The sequence below is a fragment of the Portunus trituberculatus genome, chromosome 47 (assembly GCF_017591435.1).
Source record: "Portunus trituberculatus isolate SZX2019 chromosome 47, ASM1759143v1, whole genome shotgun sequence".
NCBI lineage: Eukaryota > Metazoa > Arthropoda > Malacostraca > Decapoda > Portunidae > Portunus > Portunus trituberculatus.
In genome coordinates, this window is record NC_059301.1 from 12175165 (window position 1) to 12185548 (window position 10384).

At 44.5% G+C, this 10384-nt stretch overlaps 1 protein-coding gene across 1 annotated transcript in view; it reads right to left on the reverse strand.

The window, feature by feature from the left end:
• LOC123520573 (voltage-dependent calcium channel gamma-4 subunit-like) overlaps positions 1 to 10384 on the reverse strand; it is a 47340-nt gene that overhangs the window by 30035 nt on the left and 6921 nt on the right. The window lies entirely within an intron of this gene.

Consider the following 10384-nt stretch of genomic DNA (forward strand, 5'->3'; position numbering starts at 1 on the left):
CGAGAAGGAAATTGTAATGAGAGAGAGAGAGAGAGAGAGAGAGAGAGAGAGAGAGAGAGTACAGGATGAAGCGTAACAAATGTACATGCGTGGACAGGAAACACGAACACATCTATAACATTTTTTTGCCCTTCCGCCAGAACATTTATATTGTTGCTTCCTTTTCCACAGAAAAAATAAATAAGAAAACAGAAGGAAAATTTCTCCCTACTGTTTGGTATTTCATAGATAGATAGATAGGAGAAGTAGTAGTAGTAATAGTTGTAAGTAGTAATAGTAGTGGTAGCAGTAGTAGTAATGGTAGTAATAGTAGAAGCAGCAGCAGCAGTAGTAGTAAGTAGTAGAAGTAGAAGTAATAGTATTGGTAGTATAAATATTATTATTCTTAGTAGTAATAATAGTAGTAGTAGTAGTAGTAGTAGTAGTAGTAGGAGGAGGAGGAGGAGGAGGAGGAGGAGGAGGAGGAGGAGGAGGAGGAGGAGGAGGTGGAAGTAGTAACAGTAGTAGTAGTAGTAGTAGTAGTAGTAGTAGTAGTAGTAGTAGTAGTAGTAGTAGTAGTAGTAGTAGTAGTAGAAGTAGTAGGAAGAGGAGGAAACGGGACAAAGAAACACAAATAGAGAAGTAGAAGAAAGAGAAAGAGGAAAAGAGAAAGAGAAGAAAGAGAACTAGTGAAAAAAGGGGAAAAAATCAGGAGGAATAGGAAGAGAGGAAATGTAATATTATCTTCTTCCTACGTGTTACTCAGACTAAGAACTGTAGAGGACAGCGAATAGAAGGTAGAGGAAAAAAAGGAGGAGGAGGGGAGGAGGAGGAGGAGGAGGAGGAGGAGGAGGAGGAGGAGGAGGAGGAGAAGGAGAAGGAGGAGGAGGAGGAGGAGGAGGAGGAGGAGGATTAATTAATGAAAGAGCGTCCATACGTGAACCACTTTGAGGTCTCTCCCCTCTCTCTCTCTCTCTCTCTCTCTCTCTCTCTCTCTCTCTCTCTCTCTCTCTCTCTCTCTTGTTTACACTCGCCATTAATGCCACTCATGTTTGTGGAAATAAGTCCTTCGCAAAACTCACGAGTGACACAAAGATTCTTAATTGTATTACACTGGAGAGAGAGAGAGAGAGAGAGAGAGAGAGAGAGAGAGAGAGAGAGAGAGAGAGAGAGAGGGAGAGGGAGAGAGGAAGAGGGGAGAGGGAGGAGAGGGAGGGACACACACACACACACACACACACACACACACACACACACACACACACACACACACACACACACACACACATACATACATACATCCAGGTCTTCCCTTCCTTCCAACACATCCAGATCTCTGGCTCAATTAGACTCGTGCCTACACTGGTGGAAAATTACGCATTCTTCAAACAGAAACTTAAAAAAGAAAGGAGAAAAATAAATGGATGAAGAAAAAGATAACTGCAAAATGTCAAAAGGCAGAGTCAAAAACCGTGCAGTGCATTAGGGCTACTCCGTTTTACTGGCAGACATGAAAGCGTCGAGTGTTTTTATCGTGCTGGATCTCGCATCGCGGCGGGAGGAAGTGAAGAAGTAAAGCTTCGGTAATACTGCCACTGTCATTTAGTTATGGAACAATTTTTGCAGAGGATGTCTGATAGTTGGTGGGGGAATGTGTGTGTGTGTGTGTGTGTGTGTGTGTGTGTGTGTGTGTGTGTGTGTGTGTGTGTGTGTGTGTGTGTGTGTGTGTGTGTGTGTGTGTGTGTGTGTGTGTGTGTGTGTGTGTGTGTGTGTGTGTGTGTGTGTGTGTGTTTTATTCACCACGGTCGTCTGCTGGTCACCCAGCCAGTCTTTCCCTTACGGAAAGAGCTCAGAGCTCGTAGTGACCAATAGATAGATAGATAGATAAATTTGGTGACCACAAAATAATCATAAATATACAAAAGCATAAATTCACATCACATAATATCCACAGCAAGCAAGTATTGTAATCCACAATTTTGTTAATCATTAGATCACTATACTGAAACTTCAGCACAAGAGCTCCAAAAAACAAAAACAAACAAACATTTGACTTAAATATTGGTAACATCAGGTAGGACTGAGACCACACCACACTCCATCCACCGGGAAAGCGAGGCCACAACCCCGCGAGTTACATCCCTTACCTATTTACTGCTAGGTGAACAGGGGCCACACATATAGGCTTGCCCATTTGCCTCGCCGCTTTCCGGGACTCGAACCCGGACCCTCTCGATTGTGAGTCGAGCGTGCTAACCATTACACTTCACGGTGTGTGTGCGTGTAATTCACCTCGGTGGCCTGCTGGTCACCCAGCCAGTCTTCCCCATTATGGAGCGAGCTCAGAGCTCATAGAGTGATCTTCGGGTAGGACTGAGACCACATCACACACAACACACATCAGGAAAGCAAGGCCACAACCCATCGAGTTACATCCCGTACCTATTTACTGCTAGGTGAACAGGGGCCACACATTAAGAGGCTTGCCCATTTGCCTCACCGCTTTCCGGGACTCGAACCAGGCCTCTCGATTGTGAGTCGAGCGTGCTAACCACTACACTACGTGGTGTGTGTGATTCACCTCACCTCGGTTGTCTGCTGGTCACCCAGCCAGTTTTCCCCATTACGGAGCGAGCTCAGAGCTCATAGACCGATCTTCGGGTAGGACTGAGACCACAACACACTCCACACACCGGGAAAGCGAAGCCACAACCCCTCGAGTTACATCCCGTACCTATTTATTGCTAGGTGAACAGGGACCACACATTAAGAGACTTGCCCATTTGTGTGTGTGTGTGTGTGTGTGTGTGTGTGTGTGTGTGTGTGTTTCACTGTTTGTTTCACTGTTTGTTTCACTGTTTGATCTGCTGCAGTCTCTGACGAGACAGCCAGACGTTAGCCTACGGAACGACCTCAGAGCTCATTATTTCCGATCTTCGGATAGGCCTGAGACCAGGCACACACCACACACCGGGACAACAAGGTCACAACTCTTCGATTTACATCCAGTACCTACTCACTGCTAGGTGAACAGAGGCTACACGTGAAAGGAGACACACCCAAATACCTCCACCCGGCCGGGGAATCGAACCCCGGTCCTCTGGCTTGTGAAGCCAGCGCTCTAACCACTGAGCTACCGGACTGTGTGTGTGTGTGTGTGTGTGTGTGTGTGTGTGTGTGTGTGTGTGTGTGTGTGTGTGTGTGTGTGTGTGTCCTCTCTCTCTCTCTCTCTCTCTCTCTCTCTCTCTCTCTCTCTCTCTCTCTCTCTCTCTCTCTCTCTCTCTCTCTCTCTCTCTCTCTCAGTATAACACAATTAAGAATCTGTGTGTCTCATGTGAGTTCTGTGAGGGAGATATTTCAACAAGCACGAATGGCATTAATAGCGAGTGTAAACAAGAGAGAGAGAGAGAGAGAGAGAGAGAGAGAGAGAGAGAGAGAGAGAGAGAGAGAGAGAGAGAGAGAGAGAGAGAGAGAGAGAGAGAGAGAGAGAGTACTTTATTCTTAGCCTTTAATTCCCTCGAGGGATCTGGATTTTTCTCCAAGGTTTCAGCGATGGTTGATTTAGTTTACAGTGTGTTGAAAGTCGCCGAGGTCAGACGCCGAAACGTTTAAGAATACGAGACTGATTCGGATGAAATTTTTGCAGGCAGATTTGAATTCGTCCTCAGATGGGTCAAATAAATTCTATTCCCTTTGAAATTTTCCAATGTCGGATATTTAAGAGGCAAAGTTTCTATTGGAAAATGCAAATTCTGCCCTCATGCTTGCAACGTTGATGGCGGAGCACTCATTATTAGTGGAAAGCGCTCTGTGAATCCCAGCTGTGTGTGCAAACAGCAGGTCACTGGTGTGGAGCGTTGCCCTTCCGTGTCAGCTTAACCCCTTCAATACTGGGACACATTTTTATCTTGAGATTTGTGTGCTATTAGACCATTTTGTTGACACTAGCAAGGGTCTGTGGAGGTCAGAAGGTTAATGGCTACAGTCTTCACTATTCTAATCCACTGAAATGACTAGTGCATAATCCCGTAACCCCTTCAGTACTAGGACACATTTTTATCTTGAAATTTGTGTGCTATTAGACCATATTGTTGACACTAGCAAGGGTCTGGGGAGGTCAGAAGGTTAATGGTGTCAGTTTTCACTATTTTAATCTCCCACATGAATTTGTGAGGCTGTATAAAATCACCAAAACAGTAAGTAGAGTAATATGGAAACGCGTCATGGTACTCATAGGGTTAAACTTCACAAAACAGTAGCGCATTCTTAAATATTCCTGACTCTTAGGAATGATTTTCAAAGGCCATAGGAATGAATAGTTGATTTCTCATGTACGTTATTTTTTTTTCCTATTACTGATGCTGAAACATTATTAATCATCTCCGGAGTTACAGAAACACGCCTTGAGCACTACAAGACTCCTGCGCAGTCTGTTAACAATGACTGAGATAAGCTGCTAAACTTTTGAGTGTACCATCGATAACTACATTGTTTTCGAGCGAGCCCCATCACCAATAGCTATTTATCCACTCTTTTCGTTGTGACGTTCGGTTCTTTATACTAAAACACGAATAATAAACTGAAGGGAGTGCGCGAGTCATACACCAGGCCACGTAGCTCTTGTAGAATGTTACCGTGCTACTCTCTACTTTGGCAGCCTTTGATTGCTACGGCTTCCCCTTCATGCTTAGTATAACGTTACGGCGCAAGATCTCAAGGTATTTTCCATAGCACTAACAGAGAAAAGAGAAACAGGGGTGGTTCAGATCTTTAAGTGTCTCAAGCCTTATCCAGTAAAATGGTCTCTGAATGTATTTCCGTATCTTCTTCCTCTTTCTCCTCCTCCTTCTCCTCTTCCTCTTCCTCTTCCTCTTCCTCTTCCTCTTCCTCCTCTTCCTCTTCCACTTCCTCCTCCTCCTCCTCCTCCTCCTCCTCCTCCTCCTCCTCCTCCTCTGGGAACACCTACAGGATAATGCCTATTTCTTCTTCACTGGCTTCTCTCTACACCTTCTTCTTGTTGTCATCCTCCTCTTCCTTCTCCTTTTCTTCTTCTTTCTCCTTTTTCTCCCTTTTTGTCTCTTCACCATCATCATCATCATCTATTCTTCTTCTTCTTCTTCTTCTTCTTCTTCTTCTTCTTCTTCTTCTTCTTCTTCTTCTCTTCTTCTTCTTCTTCTTCTTCTTCTTCTTCTTCTTCTTCTTCTTCTTCTTCTTCTTCTTCTCCTTAGACGAAGCAACACGTCTCACATTTATGAACAGTCAAATAGATGTACTCGTGCGATAGGTTCCCTTGAGTACTTCATAGAAACCCTGAGACTGATGTGAAGGCGGGGTGAATCCATAACCGCGGGATGGAGCACTCGATGTGGATAAGTATAGAGATCCGTATACAGATACGCTTTGGTCTCTCACCACGACTATATTTCAAGGCCACAGAGATGATAAGCGAGATTTTGAAGTGTTTTTCGGTTAATAATGTAGAAATCTTGTCACTCTGCCTCTAGAACAGTAAAAACATCTTAAAAAAACTCGTGTAAGTTTAAATAAAGTCTCACCACTACTATTTTTCAAGGCCACAGCGGGATTTTCAAGAGTGTTTCTTCAGTTGATAATGTAGAAATCTTGTCACTCTGCATCTAGAACCGTAAAAAAAAAAAAAAAACTTAAAAACTCTTGTAAACTTAAATACAACCTTTTGATATAGTGGAGGTGAAGCACAGAATTGTTTGAGACTGTGTATGTATAAACGCCTTTCCTCTCACTGCGACAATTTTGCAAGGCCACAGAGACGATTAGCTGAGTTCTAATGAGCATTTTCTTATTGATGATACAGAAATCTTGTTAACATGTCACTAGAATTACAGAAATATCCTTAAGAATCCGCATTACTTCAACTAGAGCCTTTTGAAAATAGTGAAGGTGCTGTTCTAAATTGTTTCAGAATATGTGGTAGAGTCTCAGATATCGGGACCTTGAAGATTGCTAGGCTTTAAGATGAGTTTACGAGTACTTCCGTTCGCTGCACTTGGATTGTTTCTACTTCTGCGTGTTGGTGACTTGTTCGTTCCCTTTCTTGAGTCTGCCAGTGTTGGAAGGACATGCGAATTTGAGCAGGTATTTTGAAGTGTATTGATCTCTTTTTGTCTCTGTCTGGTTCTCTCTCTCTCTCTCTCTCTCTCTCTCTCTCTCTCTCTCTCTCTCTCTCTCTCTCTCTCTCTCTCTCTCTCTCTCTCTCTCTCTCTCTCTCAAGGGGCACAAAGAGGATTGATCTGATTCTCGAGAGTATTTATTCTTCTCTCCACATTTGTGAATACAGAGATGGACGGCGATTTTGAGCACGTGTTTCGGGACACATTGCTCTGTCACAAGCTCTATTCTGAAAGGGACGCAGTAGAGATGGTTTATCGGGTTCTCTTGCTTGTTTTATTTGCTATTTGTGTTGCAGAATTCTCCTTTGAATTTGTGTTGCAGAATTCTCCTTTGAATATCGTTAGAATTTTGAAAATATTCTCAGATACTGTAATAACTTCCGTCGCTCTTAGATCGGTATTCAGAAACGCTTTACTGTCTCACGATGACTATTTTCAAAGGGTCTAGTTGAAGATACTCATGATTTTAAGGGTATTTCTATGGTTCTGATAATGAATTAGCAAGATTTCTAGTTTATCATACGGGGAAACCACCTTGAAAACCCTGCGAATCGTCTTTGGGGACTTGAAAAATTGTCATGGTGAGAAAGCAAGGCGTTTCTGACTATGACCGTTAGAATTAGTTGGACGAGATGCCGAAATGTTTGAAGTGACGAGATTAAGAAGCATTTTCAAAGGACACAGCGATGATCTGACGGTGTTTCCATTAGTGCTTTCCTCATGCAGAAGTGTATATAATGAAAACACTGCGTAACTCACACTTTAATTGAATAACAGTAGTCAAGGTGAGTCGCTGAGGCGGCGCTGTGCCTCCATTAAAATATCTCCTCCGGGAAAACCTAAAAGAAAGGATGAAAGTTCGGGAGAGTCTTTAAAAAATGTTGAAATAGATAATTTTTTGTGACATTCTCTTCATTATTTAATCTTATGTCGGGAGCGGAAATCCTTGCCTTGCAGATGTAGCCAGACACAAATCCTATTAGGTCTTGGTACTCTGGGGACGTCATCAGGGAGGGAGAGCGAGGTACGCGTAGTCACCATCGGAAGTGGAGCGAGCAACCTGCCACGATCATTTCCTCGTGATTGTTTCCTTCTGTCAGCGTTGAGTCCTCTGATCCCAGAATCCATTATCTGTCACGCTTTGTAGAGACACGCCGCAACTGTTTTCAAAGGCTACAACGTTGACTAATCCGGGTGTTGTGTGTGTGTTTTTCCAGCTGACACTGAAATTCTTCCTGATCTCTCACTGGTACCACGAAAATATTCTTTAAAAAACATTTCAAAGGCCACACCAGTGATTAACCCCTTCAGTACCGTGACGTGCTTTTCTGTTCCTTCTGCTTACTATTCAAAAACTTATGTGGGTGATTGAAATAGTGAAGACTTTGGCCATTAACCCCTTTAGTTCCGTGACACGTTTCCATATTCACAGTGCTGTCTGTCTGGTGATTTTATAGAGCTTCACAAACTTATGTGGGTGATTAGAATAGTGAAGACTTTGGCCATTAATCATCTGATCTTCATACACCCTTCCTAATGTCAATACAGTCGTCTAATCGTACCCAAATCTCAAGGCAAAAATTTGTCCCAGTACTGAAGCGGTTAATCTTCTGACCTCCATACACCCTTCCTAATGTCAATAAAATCGTCTAATCACATCGAAAACTCAAGGTAGGAATGCATCCCAGTACTGAAGGGGTTAAATAGACTCTCATGGATGCATTCCTATTAGTAACATAGAATCCTTGTTTTTCTATCACTAGCATCATGAAAGCACTCTTGAAAACCCTTGCAAGACTGATTCAAAGTACGTTTCTATCTGCAGTATACCTAACAACACTCCAACACACTCCACACCACCACCACCATCACCTAACTGAAAGGTCTCCGTGATTTGTTATCCACTAAATCCCACTAATACTTCAGTGAGTTAGCCAAGCCCTCCACGCTCTCTCTGCTCTCTCGCTCCCTGCACCCCATCACCCAGCTAGCCACCCAGCCACGCACACAGCCACCCAGCCAGCCAGCTCACCACCCAGCCAGCCCACCACCCACACAGCCCCACGTTCGTTTTGGAAGTCTCTACGATCCCTTTCCTTTTTTGCGCTGCCTCCTCTCCTCTTTTTCCTGGCACGGCTTATGCTTCATCCGTAACCCTTCAAAACTCTAGTCCTCCCTCGTCTCCCATTTTCTCTCCTCTCTTCCTGCCCCGTCCACCTCTTCCTCCTCCTCTTCCTCCTCTTCCTCCTTCTCCTCTCTTTACTTCTCTCCATGAAGATCCCCTGTTTCCTCTCCCCTCTCCTCTCCTGCTTTAACTCATCCCTCTGGCCTTCCTTCTTCTCCCAAACTTGCCTCTCACCTCCTTTTCTTTCAGACCTTGCTCCCTCTTCCTTCCCATTGAAGCCCTTTGCTCTTCCTTCCTTTCCGTTCCCTCCTTTCCTCCCCTTCCCCTTCCCCTTCCCCCTTCTCTTTCTCTTTCTCTAGACACACTGACGGACTCTTTCATCTCCCCTCCTCCTTGAGATATCCACTTCTTCCTTCTCCTTCTCCTTTACTCTTTTTTTTTTCTAACTTTTTCCCTTCCTGCTTCCTCTCCTCCTAACCATTTTTCCATTTTCATTTTCTTTTTCCCACTCGTCCTCTCACTCCTCCCTTATCATTCTTCGTTTTCTTTCCTTATGCTACATGTCAAGGATAACTATTGCAGTAATGGGTGTAAATTTGTGAATTCTCTCTCTCTCTCTCGTCTCCCTCTAAATTTGTGAATTCTCTCTCTCCTCCTGCCTCTGTTTTTTATTCCTTCCTTCTCCTTCTCCTTTCTAGTCCTCCCTCCTCCTCTTCCTTCTCCTTCTCCTCCTCCTCCTCCTCCTCCTCCTCCTCCTCCTCCTCCTCCTCCTCCTCCTCCTCCTCCTCCTCCTCCTACTGCTACTTCCTCCTCATTTGTCACCGTCCCCTTCTCTCTCCTCCTCCTCTCCTCCCTTCCTCCCTCCCTCCTCCCTCTTCCTATTCTCCTCCTCTCCTCTCCTACATTTTCTTTACCCCTCCCCCATCCATCCTCCTTTATCTTCCCATACATTCCATTTCTCCTATTACTTCCCCCTTCCTTACTCCTTCACCTGTCTTCCCTCCTCTCCTCCTCTTATCCCCTTCCTTCTCTTCCCCTCCTTCCCCTCTCCCTCTTCCCCTCCACTAAGGAACCCATGGGAACGATTTGAAGCTCATACAATATATTCTAACGGGTGCAGTGCTTCCTCCTCCTCCTCCTCCTCCTCCTCCTCCTCCTCCTCCTCCTCCTCCTCTTCTTCCTCCTATTCCTCCTCCTCTTCCACACAAGCAAAAGGCGCGGCAGAAGGCTGACTTACGGTTCTCACGCCACTCTCGTAAAAATCACCTCAGGCTGTAAGGGAACGGTGGTGGTGGTGGTAGTGGTGGTGGTGGTGGTGGTGGTGGTGATGGTGGATGTACCCAAGTCATTTATCCATCCCTCTTTCCTGCTGTTTTATTATTATTTTTTTCTGACCCTCTTCGCCTCTTTCTTTCTTTTCTCTCTGTGTGTGTGTGTGTGTGTGTGTGTGTGTGTGTGTGTGTGTGTGTGTGTGTGTGTGTGTGTGTGTGTGTGTGTGTGTGTGTGTGTGTGTGTGTGTGTGTCTCTCTCTCTCTCTCTCTCTCTCTGTCTGTCTGTCTGTCTGTCTGTCTGTCTGTCTGTCTGTCTGTCTCTCTCTCTCTCTCTCTCTCTCTCTCTCTCTCTCTCTCTCTCTCTCTCTCTCTCTCTCTCTCTCTCTCTCCTTCTACTACTACTACTACTACTACTACTACTACTACTACTACTACTACTACTACTACTACTACTACTACTACTACTACTACTACCACCACCACCACTACCACCAGCACCCACCGTCCAGTTTCTCGCACCATAAACAGTGTGTCAGCGGGCGTCAGGTGAGGTGCGTGTTGCGCGGCTGGCTGTGTTGAGCGGGGGACACAAAGCAGGTGAAAAAATGATAAGACCACAGCGTCAGAGCTTAGTGAGGAGAGAGGGAGAGGGAGAGGGAGAGGGTGAGGGTAAGGGTGATGGGGAGAGAAAGGAAATACACAGGATAAAAAAAAAAAAACAATAAATAAAGGAAGAAACACACATACACATTTCATATATTCTTTTTCTTATGATTTATACGTATTTTGTTATTCATTTATTCATCTATACGTCTATCTATGAAGAACGTTTGGTACATATATAAAAAGAGAGAGAGAGA